Below are 10,647 nucleotides of genomic sequence, written 5' to 3' on the forward strand. Positions count from 1 at the left end.
TGCATCTCCAACTAGATCCCCATTTTCCCCAGAAACCTTTTTTTTCCAGTCTTGAGCACACTGAAGGGCTTGAGGGCATTACAGAGTGTTCTCCCAAATAGCCTCCCTGTTAGTCAATAACATCCACTCAGTCAGTCTGGAACCTCCCACGTGTTACCTGCCAGGTCAAGGACCCTGGCTCTTAGATAACAAAGGAGGAAGAAGTCAATTTCAAGAGAGAAAAATAGGCCTTAGGAACGACTTCAGAAATAATATGCCTGGTGGGATATTAAGACAGAATTAGAGATAACAAGGTATAGCATTTCTGAACATCTTCAGGAAGGAATATTTAGTGTTTGAACAGAAAATGACGAAAGGCGGGCAAATGCAAATAATTCTCAAAAATGGTAACAGGAAGGGTAGGATCCTTTGGTAAAATTGGTGGGAGTATGGTGAGAGAAACTCACCATACTTAATGCACCATACATAATGCACCATAACTTGCATTATGGTGCAAGAAAATGCTTGCAGTTTTCAAGTAGCTGGAGACATTCTGCTGGCATTGGATTGGATAGATGAAAAATTAAGATGATGGAAAGTGAGAGAGACAGATGTCATCATTTATGCTGCTGTGAGTTACAGGAATAATATCAAACAAGTCATATACAGCGAAACAGTAAAAACAGGTTAATTTTTATGTCATGAAATCAAACGCATGATCATTTTAACTTGTGGTTAGATGGTTAGATGTTTACATTTAAATTTATTAAAGTTTCCAGGCTGGGCACGGTGACTCATGCCTATAATCCCAGCACTTTGGGAGGCCAAGGCGGGCAGATCACTTGAGGTCAGGAGTTCAAGACTAGCCTGGCCAACATGGTGAAACCCCGTCTCTACTAAAAATACAAAAATTAGCTGGGCGTAGTGGCAGGTGCCTGTAATCCCAGCTACTCGGGAGGCTGAGGCAGGAGAATCACTTAAATTTGGGAGGTGGAGGTTGCAGTGAGCCAAGATTGCACCATTGCACTCCAGCTTCGGCAACAAGAGTGAAACTCCATCTCAAAAAAATAAGTAAAAATAAAAATAAATAAATTTATGAAAGTTTCCTATGTAAATACTTACGTGAAATGTATTAAGGGAAACATTTCCTTATTTTTAATAAAAAGGTATTTCTCTAAATGGCTGAACTATCTTTAGCAGTCATTACTTGCATGCAAACTGTTAATGTACCATTCAGAAATTATTCCAGTTTGTTCCTTTGGGTAGGTTCAATAAGACCTCTGCTTGGCCCCATTCTGTGGTTATTTGTTCCAATTTACTACATGGCCTTGAAAGGAAAAAGCTGAATATCTTTTTAAATAGTTCAGACTTTTTCTCAAGTCAGCCTGGTCATTCTTCCAATTATTCTGACTTAATGAGATTTTACTGTTCTTTGCAAAGGTTAACGTACTAAGCACCTGAGGTAACTTAGCGGAATTCACCTATGGCTCAAAAACACTAGTGCCACACAGCAGAAAAATCAAGGAAGACATTTAGAATCAAGACTTTGGGGTGCAAGTCCTAGCTTTGCCCCCATCTCCCTGTAAAACATTCGGTAAATCACTCCACTTCTCTGGCCTTCAATTTTCTCAACTGTAGCATGACAAGTTTCCAATGCCTTGCTGGAAAACTCCACAATTGTTTCTGATTTGGTGATATAAATAAATAATAGCCTCATCATTGTCAATAAATATTTACTGAGTGCCACTTGGTGGTATGTTTCCAGTGGACTTAACTGTTAATTAATTATTCCCCTGGCTAAATAGACAGCTGACTAAAACAAGTAACACTGTTCAGAGGGCAGGGAAAATGTTATTACCCTAGACACAGCCTGGTGCTGAAAAATGAAAATGTCATTCATCCCCACAGGTACTGTTTTCTAAGGAGATTTGGGTCTGTGGTTTTTCATATTATGAACTGTTTCTATTTTCAGGGTTCAGAATTCTTTGTAGATTTGCATAAGCTAAATATTCTAAAAACCATCAAGTGAGTAATTTTTGGTTTAGAGTCCTTCATCTACCTAGGAAGGCAGAGAGCTGGCTTCTCACATTTTGAGAATAAGAGAGTGGAATTTGGGAGCTAGACACCTCAGGATTTTTTTTCCTTCCATCAAGCCATTCTCAGCAGCTTGATGACTCCCAGATTTCTCTCTCCAGCCTGGACTACTCCCTAGCATTCAGGCACGTGATATCAGCCTGGCCTATAGACCCAAGCCAGCAGTCCCTGGCCCGGACCCTGTACCTCAGGCCCTGAGCTCCTTCCCATGACCATTCAGGCAGGTGCCCCAGGTCTGCAGCCGGTCCCACATGGGTCCTGGTTGTCAGAGGCACCTTCCTCAAAATTGTTTACATCCTCCTCCAGTGGCTGAGATCAGCTAGGGCCAGCTGTGCTATCTGGAAAGGGAACCCCAGGCCTGGACCAGTCAGCATGGGACCCAGTCCTCATCTGTCTCCTTCTGGGTGTTCAGTGACCCTCCACATCCCCTTACCATGTCCCTCACACCCACCCCACTACTGGAGTGACCAAGTGCCCTAAGAAGCCTAAGGCTTTATGTTGGCCCTGGTTCCAGGAGGGGGCCCTGGTAACAGGATGGCTCCTGCTGGCAGGAACTGTATTTTATCCCAAGATCTGGTGAGATTGGGCTACCCAGTATGGTGCTGACACTCTGATTTTGGATGACTCACATCAGTCACAGACAAGTTCAGGACCCTTGGCCCTTGCCTTGAGCAGTGAACGTAGGCCTTCACTGGCTCTCACCTGTGGGGGTTCTGACTGCAGCAATACCTATGGTCTGCAGCACTCAAGGGAAATCAGGAATCTAACATAAAACGAATTATTGATACTTCATATATATATAATGTATGTATATACATATATATGTGTATATATGTATATGTGCGTATATATACATATATATGCGTGTGTCTGTGTGTGTATTTGTTTGAGACAGAGTCATTCTGTCACCCAGGCTGGAGTGCAGTAGTATGAGTTCAAGAGATCCTCCCACCTCAGCTTCCTAAGTAGCTGGGACTACAAGTGCACACAACCAAGCCGGGCTGATTTTTGTATTTTTGTAGTGATGGGGATTCACCATGTTGCCCAAACTGGTCTCAAACTCTGGGCTCAAGTGATCAGCCCACCTCTATCTCCCAAAGTGCTGGGATTACAGGCATGAGCCACTGTGCCTGGCCTGTTCCCACGTATTCTTGGTAAGACTTGCACTTGTGGTCATCATCAACAAAGCACAGTAACCACCTCACAGAGAGTCATTTAATGGATGCCAGTATTCAGAAGCATCCAGTGATGCTTAATGTAGCATCAGGAGTGATGATGTAACCAGCATTAAACAAATGGTGTTGGGGAGCTGCAGAAACAAGATCCATATTGTCTCAATACAGTTTCCAAAGAAGCATGGCATTGTGAGTAATAATGGCATTGCTATGTTTTTCTCACAATGGGAGATATGAAAGTACCACACGTGACAATAAAGAACAAGAGATTGTCCCTGTTCTTCAATAGGGACAGATGGTATCTGGATACTATGAAGAATCTCTATGTGCACTAATTGGACAACAAGCAGTTACCTCTTCTCAACCCATTATTCTAAATCCTCATGAACATGTCACTCACTATACCTCACACAGGCCCATGAATGTTTAGATATATTTTTAAATCAAATACATTTAAAAATACATTATAAAATCTAATTATAGATAGATAGGTGCCCCATAAAAATATTTTCCCAGAGCTCTCCACACCCAAGGAGCAGCCCAGCTGGACTCTGAAAACAAGGTCCTGATCTTCCCTTGACCACTTAAACTTGCCCCTCCCACAAGATCTTTCATATTTGAAAAATGGAAGTTCCACTCTTCTAGTTGCTCAAGCCAAAATCTTGAAGTCATCCTTGACTCTTCTCTTCCTCTTATACTCACATTCAATACATCAACAAAGCCTGTCAGATCTACCTATAAAATATATCCAAATTTGACCACATTCCACTTCCTCCTCCTTATTACGTAGGGAGTAATGACTAAGCTGCCATCATCTCTCACCTAGAATATTGCACAATAAATGTCTCTACAAGTCCCCTTAATTCCTCCCTAGTCTCCCTCAGATCTACTCTCCATAGAGTGTCCTGAATGATTCTTTGAAGAACTAAGTCATGTCATATCACTCATCAGTTCCAAACTCTCTAGTTGCTTGTGTCACAGGTCTTGGCTCATGCACTCAGATGTCCCTTCAAGGAAGGACAGGCTGCCCATCTGTGGATTATGTGACTCCAGCCCCCAGCTGCCAGCCCCTTCAAGGTCAAAGCTGCAGACTCTTTGTTCAAAGTCACGTCCTTCCCAGGCCAGCCTGCATCTGATGCCTGAGCAAAGCAAGGGCATAAAACCCTGGCATTCTGGCCTGACTAGTGGCAACTGTGACAGGAGATATTCTCTCCAGAACTCACCACCAGGTTGGCCAAGGCATTTTTGGACCTGCATTGCAGTCCAGCTTCTACTTCTGTGCAGTCCTATCTCCTCTTCCTCTCTTTTCACAGGTATCAGACTGCACTGCAGCCTGAAGGGTGTCTCTGCCTACTCCTGTGCCTTCTCCCTTTAATTTTCACTACTATTTCCACTGCCCCTCCAGCAAAATCTTGCATTTCTATGTCCTTCTCAGCATGTGATTCCCAGAGGACCAAAAATGGCTCATTTTCCCTGACTGCTCTATGTGAAACATCAACACACCCCTCTTCTATATTCTCTATCTTCATTGGTGTGCTTATTCTTCTCCATAGTGATTGTTACCACCTGCTGTGCATTTTTGGTCATATTTTATTCATTCACTCATTCATTCATTGTTTCCCCAAACATTAGAATATAAGCTCCTCAAAGGCAGGAACTTGACTTTGCTCACTTCCATACACGAGTGCCTAGAATAATGCCTTGGGTATAGTAAGAGCTCAATAAATATTTGATGAATGAAAAAACATGAATGCATACTTGGGAGACCCTTGCTAGAAAGAAGAAAACTTGAAAGTTACAGAAACATTTCATTACCTTTTCTCAGACATCAGAGTATTAGGAGCTGAAAATGTTTGTGATTGACTTACTTCCAAATTTGAACCCAGACTCCCATCCTCTTCATTCCTACATGCACATATTTATGCTCCATATATCTGAGCACCTTCGATGAAGCCTGACACTGGACATAAGGGCTGAGAGGTACAAAGATGCCTTCTGTCAGTCCCTGGATCAGTGAGGAAGACAAGCCCTCACTAAAGGAGTTAAGTGCTCTAATAGACACTATGATTTGGATGTGGTTTGCTCCCACCAAAACCCATGCTGAAGTTTAATTGCCAGTGCTGCAGTTGTGAGGGGTAGGGTCTGGTGAAGGTATTTGGTCATGGAGGCAGATCTGTCATAAATAGATTAACGCCTTCTGGTGGGAGGGAGTGAGTTCTTGGTTTCATGGGAATGGATTAGTTCTCAAGAAAGCAAGTTGTTATAAGTGAGCCTAACTTCTCCTATGTGTCTCTTTGCTTCTTCTGCACTTCCTTCTTCTGCTTTCTGCCAGTAGTTGAAGCAGCAGGAGACTCTCACCTGATGAGCTACCTGATCTTGGACTTCCAGCCACCAGAATCATAAGCCAAATAAACCTCTTTTATTTATAAATTACCCAGTCTCAGGTATTCCATTATAGCAACCTAAACAGACTAAGACCATAAATTCCACAAATGATGCTGTGAAGGCACAGAGAAAAGTATAGGAAAAGTATAAGAAAAGCTTACACCAGTATAGGGAGGGCTGGGGTGCCTGAGGAAGCCCAGAGAAACACCTCCATTCTGCTCACCTATTTCTGTTCTTCAAACCCCCTAAGCTCATTCCTACCTCAAAGCCTGGGCACTGGTTGTTCCCTCTGCCTCCTGATATTCATGTGGTGGTACCTTCCTGTTATTCATGTCTCAAATCAAGTGTCACCCTTTCAGGGAGGCCCTCTTGAATACCTAAAGTGCTCCATCCACCCCAGTCCCCTCAACCCCTAAACCTTGATTGGTTACTCTGTCAAGTAGCCTTGCTTTAGTGTTGTTGTTGTTGTTCCATTTTGAGACAGGGTCTCACTCTGTCACTCAGGCTGGAGTGCAGTGGCACAATCTTGGCTCACTGCAACCCCTGGCTCCTGGGTTCAAATGATTATTGTGCCTCAGTCACCCAAGTAGGTGGGATTACAGGCACGCACCACCATGCTCAGCTAAAATATTTTTTGTATTTTTAGTAGAGACAGGGTTTTGCCATGTTAGCCAGGCTGGCTCAAACTACTGGCCTTATGTGATCTGCCCACCCTGGCCTCCCAAAGTGCCTGGATTACAGGCATGAGCCACTGCACCCAGGTACCTTTGTTCTTCATAGCACTTCACAACATCTATTTGGTTATTTAATTATTGTATACTGTCTGTCTCTTCCTCCCTGTGCTATAAGTCCTAAGAGGACAGGGACCTTGTTTTTCTTACTTATTGTCCCAACTCCAATGCCTACAAGAGAGGGCTTGACACACACAAGGGACTTAACAATATTTATTGAATGATTATGTGGAAAAATGAATAAAAAGATAATGCTCCTATAGAGACATAGAGAAAGATTAGCAGCCAGGCTTGGTGACTCATGCCTGTAATCCCAGAACTTTGGGAGGCTGAGGCAGGTGGATCACTGGAGGTCAGGAGTTCGAGACCAGCCTGGCAAACATGGTGAAATCCCATGTCTACTAAAAATACAAAAATTAGTTGGGTGTGGTGGTGGGTGCCTGTAATCCCAGCTGCTTGGGAGGCTGAGACAAGAGAATCGCTTGAACCTGGGAGGCAGAGGATGCAGTGAGCCGAAATCATGCCATTGCACTCTAGCCTAGGCAACAAGAGCAAAACTCCGTCTCAAAAAGAGGAAAAGTGACTAGGAAGTCAGGGTGGGTGTGAGAGCAAAGCATTCCACATTCCACATTAGGGCAAAAGCTTTTGCAAAGAAATGGTTTGCACTGCCTTTTTTTTTTTTTGGACAGAGTTTCGCTCTTTTTGCCCAGGCTAGAGTGCAGTGGCGTGATCTCGGCTCACTGCAATCTCTGCCTCCTGGGTTCAAGTGATTCTCCTGCCTCAGCCTCCCGCATAGTTGGGGTTACAGACACCTACCACCACGCCCAGCTAATTTTTTTGTGTTTTTAGTAGAGACGGGGTTTCACTATGTTGACCAGGCTGGTCTCGAACTCCTGACCTCAGATGATCCACCCACCTCAGCCTCCCAAAGTGCTGGGATTACAGATGTGAACCATCGTGCCCGGCCTGCACTGCTCTTTTTTCTTTCTTTCCTTTTTAAAATACCTTGCCCTTTCTGTGAAGATTCCAGAATGCACTACTGTTTTTTATCTCCCCAGGAGTCCCAACATCAGAAGTCTTCAGGTCTGGGTAATGGGATACGGGGATTCATTATACCATTCTCTCAACTTTTGTATCTTGAAATTTTTCATAATAAAAAATTAAGTAAACAAAAGTCTTGGGGGTAAGTAACAATGTATGAAATAGCTCAGTTATCAGCCCAAAGGTGGAGCCGCATAAACCAGAAACTGCAGGCTCTGCATAAAAAATACTTAACTTTATTTTTCCCCCAAACTCTGGTGTGAGCTAAACACACCAGAGCCTGAATTCAGCCAGTTTGTGACCCCTGAACCCCATAGGCTAAGACATGGATCCCAAATAATCTATTCACTCTATTCTGAAAAATGTTTACACAGAAATCCTCAACCGTCTGGAGACCAAACCTCAGTAATATTGAAGAAACAATTTATTACATATTTTCACATAGCTAAAAGGGCAGATTTTGAATGTTCCCAATGCAAAGAAATAATAAATGTTTGAGGTAATGGGTATATTAATCATCTGATTTGATCTTTATGCATTGCATATATGTATCAAAATACCACACTGTACCCCATAAATATGTACAATTATGACTCAATTTAAAATAATAGCCAGGGGCAATAGCTCATGCCTGTAATCCCAGCATTCTGGGAGGCCAAGATGGGTGGATCACTTGAGTCCAGCAGTTCAAGACCAGCCAGGGAAACATGGTGAAACACAGTCTTTACCAAAAAATAAAAATAAAAATTTGAAATTAGCTGGGTGTGGTGGTATGTGCCTGTAGTCCCAGCTACTCAGGAGGCTGAGGTGGGAGGACTGCTTAAGCCTGGGAGGCAGAAGTCACAGTGAGCCAAGATTGCGCCACTGCACTCCAGCCTGGGTGACTGAGCAAGACCTTGTCTCAAAATATAATAATAATAACAATAAAAGCAAATAATAATAATAGTAAAGAGTACCTCTAATCTCCAGAACCTCACTTCTGTTATGGTTCTGTTTTATGGCAAACTGCTCATTTTCTTACCTTCTGCAAAATTCCCCACAGGCAAAGGAGTTGGTTGCAACTCCTCCACGCTCCCACTGCAACTTCCAATCATTCCTCTTCCACCCCCTGCACCACCCCATCAAAAGCCTCTTCTCCTCTGAGGATCATCTCTTCCAATAGCCCACCTTCTTCCCATCCTTTTTCTTTCAACCTTCTGCCTCCATGTCTCTCCACCACAGTCAGCAAGAGCTTGAACACCTCCTTACGAACTCCATCAGCCCCAACCATCATCCCAGAGAACTCCAAACACCCATGAAGGTGACCCAGCCTGAAGCTATCTTAGCAGCCAGTTTGTCTCCCTCCCAGCTCACCTCAACTGCCCCCACTCCCTGCTAAGCCACACCTGAAATTCATAATGACTTTCCACCCTGACATCCCACTCTCAGAGGCAGCCTCCCTCCTGAATCTGGGCCTCAATGAGTCCTACTACATCTGGGACCCCAATCCCTTGACCTTTCATTCTTTTTTCAATCTATTAGCCCCAATCTAACTTCTCTTCTTTTCCTGATGTACCGCGTTGGTTTGCAACCTTAGCTAAATATTAGAATCACCTGGGGAGCTTTCATGACTCAGGATGACTAAGCCGGCTTAATCAATTACATCAGACACTCTGGGGGAAGGGCTCAATCAGCAGGGCTTTTAAGGCTCCCCCCAGTTGATTCCAACATGCAGCCACGGTGGAGAACCACTCAGTGCCCTGCAACCTGGATTCCATGGTTCATCACTTTAACCAATTTCCAATGCACCTTCACTTCCTCATTCTTTTCTTCTCTGCCACACACTTCCCAAAAGCCCCTCAGCCTTGGAGCAATCCTGCTGCATACTTTCTCCATTCCTATAAGGAAGCTGCTGAATTCTGATGGAGAAAAATCACCAAACCATTAGCTTTCTCATGAGAATGAGTCTTACATAAGGTGCTAATACAGTGGCATTTGAAGAATACCACCAATTCAAGATCATTCCTTTGGGACACACTGACATCTAGCTCCTGATTGAGAGCTAGTCCTACCCTATTGTTACCAGAATAGTGCAGTTAGTTCTGCATTGAGAAAAAATTATGAAATTCTCAGAGCTAAAATAAAGAGGGTCCAGTCACTAACTAGAGACTCCTGTACTTCCAGGAGAGACTAGACTGGTTTGCCAGGTAACATTATGAAAATGTCGGCCGGGCGCGGTGGCTCAAGCCTGTAATCCCAGCACTTTGGGAGGCCGAGACGGGCGGATCACGAGGTCAGGAGATCAAGACCATCCTGGCTAACACGGTGAAACCCCGTCTCTACTAAAAAATACAAAAAAAAACTAGCCGGGCGAGGTGGCGGGCGCCTGTAGTCCCAGCTACTCGGGAGGCTGAGGCAGGAGAATGGCGTAAACCCGGGAGGCGGAGCTTGCAGTGAGCTGAGATCCGGCCATTGCACTCCAGCCTGGGCGACAGAGCCAGACTCCCTCTCAAAAAAAAAAAAAAAAAAAAAAAAAAAAAAGAAAATGTCTAAAAGGAGAACTTTCCCCTTTGGGGGCAAAGATAAGGTTTGATAAGAGACCCCAGTCCCTGGATTGGCCTCCTCTTCAAAACTAAGGGAGAGGAACTCGACGGAACCAATCCAAGGTTACAGGTTTCAGGGAAGAGGGAAGCCTTTCCCCTGGTCCCTGCTTGCACGACCTGTGAACACTGTTCTTGCCGATCTACCTCGAGCTACCAGCAGGAGAAGGAACATTGAGGCCAAAAGTGGACTGGTATGATCAGAAAAAGAGGGGCCAGATAACATCCCCTCAAATTCCCAGTTTCTTGAAAGTAGAGAACATGAGGCTGCTTCCTCCCCGGAAGCCCCATTGTTGGAGTCCTGGAAAGTATGTGAGATTGGAGGCCATGGCCTTGTCAAAGCCATCACAGCATGAGGCAAAGAGGCTCTGGCCTTAGAAGAAGGTGGTTCCACCAGGTGGAAGCCCTAAAGGTAGTCTCTCAAAGGTCTACCTCCGGTACTCTCTGGGCTTCATTCCCTTTAGGGCTTCCATCCTTGTCTCTCAGAGACAATGAGCCTCACAGCAATGCTGACTGCAACTTCACCTCAGGAGGTATCTTTTCCTTTTCCCTCCTCCCTCTCCCCATGCTAGAAGTGTACCTGATGGAATAGGGTGGGCTCTTGTGAAATAACAGCACACACCCTACCCCTCTCTCACTCACACACACACACACACAAAATCA

The sequence above is a fragment of the Macaca fascicularis genome, chromosome 6 (genome assembly GCF_037993035.2).
Source record: "Macaca fascicularis isolate 582-1 chromosome 6, T2T-MFA8v1.1".
NCBI lineage: Eukaryota > Metazoa > Chordata > Mammalia > Primates > Cercopithecidae > Macaca > Macaca fascicularis.